Source organism: Belonocnema kinseyi, chromosome 5 (genome assembly GCF_010883055.1).
Source record: "Belonocnema kinseyi isolate 2016_QV_RU_SX_M_011 chromosome 5, B_treatae_v1, whole genome shotgun sequence".
In the NCBI taxonomy this organism is placed as follows: Eukaryota; Metazoa; Arthropoda; class Insecta; order Hymenoptera; family Cynipidae; genus Belonocnema; species Belonocnema kinseyi.
Window position 1 is genome coordinate 113,000,158 of NC_046661.1, and position 2,628 is coordinate 113,002,785.

Genomic DNA, 2,628 nt, shown 5'->3' on the forward strand with positions numbered 1-2,628 from the left:
TGACACCATTAGGCCATTTCCCTTTCGGGGTAGGCGTGATTCACTCTGTAGGAAAGGGAGTAATGTGAGGAAGGGATATAACATTTTTAGATTGATCCAGAATGATCGTGTTATTTATTTAAATGACACGTTCGTTCCGCAACACTGCTCCGACCCAGGTTGCTGATCATTCTCTCTAGCAATCACCTTAAATAAAAATCCACACAAAGTCGTCACGTGAGGTTCCACACTTGGGTCCATTAGTATCCAAGGTCTTTTGTTTCAGCTGTCCCTCCACTGACACTCTTTTTATTAACTATTTACCGCCATATTTTTTTGTCCTGGCATATTTGTCTAGCTTCTTTTACGTCCATGAATTTTTTCACGCGGTCTCTCGTATTTCTATGGCTTCTTATGTCTCTTCTAACTAGGGTCTCATTCACACATTCTAACCAGACTTAAATGGGAGTTACTTAAATGAAATTCCCAGTGTATGGCTTACTAAAATGCAGGTTGACATGCACGCGACATGTTCCGCCTCTCAAGTGACGCTTTGTCGTAAATATCGAAAATTCTCGAACACCCGTGGAGTTTTATGTGCATCTTAAATTGCATTCAGTTGAAAGAATCATTTGTGAACTGTCTGTTTACTGTTTTTCGAAACTAAAACTTCATTGTCTTCATATATATATTATTAGTGTAAAGTTAGATTTCCAAGGAAAGCACATTGTTATTTGTCAAGATTGCCATCGAGAAGTATGGTTGGATAGTAGTGTTCACGCAAATAAATTGGTCTTCGAGATTTTTGAAATAATTTTTAATAGATTCTAAAAAATGTATTCAGTTCCGCTAACAAATCCCTTCAAACACGTTGAAATTTATAACAATCATTAAATTTTTGGAAATCCTTTAAAATTGTTTAAATACATTGAAATTCATTGAAATCTCAGGAAAACTCAAAGGAAAACTCCACAATTATTATAAATCACTCAAACCTATACACATTATTTATATCCTATAGAATTTTTAATTTTTGTTTTAAATCTTTTGAATCCCTCAAATATTTAAAAATGTTTGAAATCTTACAAAATCATTAAAAATGTCTCAGAAATTTTTATAATTTTTTGAAGTTTTATATAATAAGGATGGTGATTTTAGTCAAGGAAAAAAATTCTTCATCATTTACCGATTCGATAAAATTTGTCATAATCATTAAAATTCTAAAGTTCGAACCCTTAAGGTTGAAAATTTTCTGATTTAAATTGAAACTACCCAGGAAACAAAAATCCATTCACTTCTGTTTAATGGGTTTCGAAGTCTTTTGAATTGCGTATCTGTCACTATAATTCCAAAATTGTCGCCGATTTGTTTTTTAAAGACTTTTAGTCGTTATAATTTTGTTGACTAACTTATATGCCGTAAAAGACTAATAACTGAAATAGCAAAAGGAATCTAGTAGACCTGCGCATGATTTCTTTTAATTTTTCGATAATTTATAAATTTAAAAAATTGTGTTAAATATAGCAGCTTAACCACAAAAAAGTCGGTCTCATTCAAAAAGAAGGAAACCGATTCAATATAACCTTGCTTGAAATAGTGAGTGCTGTACATGGCAGATTCGAAGCTGCTTGAGAAAATGACCGATTCACATAGTCGCAAACCGATTCTGTTTTAACTTTCTGAATCTGCAAATGACAGATACGCAATTCACAGAGACGTCTTTTCAATGGATTCTTTTTTCCTGGGTGAACTGAAAATTAAAGCACTTAGGTAAACTCTTTTGAATTTTGAACTTTTTAAATCAAAGCTTAAAACCTTTTTGATTCAGAAATGTTGCATTCAAACACTAAATAATTTACTCGTAAACTTTACTGAAAAAACGTTAAATTTGAATTTTTATCAATTGAACAAATTAAATTTTTGCGGTTAACAAATATAAACCAACGCTAAATTCATAATGTAAAATATTGAAGAATTATTAACTGTAAACTGAATGATTTCAACATCAAAAAGTTAACAAATAAGCATTAAACATAGTTAAAATCAAACTTATTTTAAACTGAATTGCATAATTTTATATCAAATTTGTAATATTTTAAACGATTTGACAGATTTTTATTCTAAAAATTAAAAAAAAAATCCAGGTCAGAAAATAAATTCACTGCCATTTCTCAGTCCAGCGGCCCCCATAAAAACGGACCCCATAAAATTTGTACAAATCTGTAGAAGTGCCTTCAGATTTCATTCTAAGTATTTCACTTACCCCCTAAAGTTCTCTACAAATTCTTTGGAATTCCCTAAAATTCTTTAGAATCCGTTGAACTTCTTGCAATCTTGAATTTCCTTGGCATCTTGTAAAATATCCTAAAATGTTTCGAATCCCTTGTAATCTATTGAAATTTTGTAAATCCTTAAAGTCTTTGGAGATCGTGAAAAAACTTCTGAAAACTTTAAAATCCTTTGAAGTCTTGAAAATAGTTAAAACTGTGGAAATTTCCATTTTTGAGATAGCAGATCAATCAGTCAAGAAGTTTGAAAATACTAGGTAGTCTGATAAGTACCTGAAAATTCTAAGAGATGGCATTAGTATTCACTAATGTGAACCATTTTCGTCGAGCTTGATCCTTCAAATGATGCCTGTCAAAACTT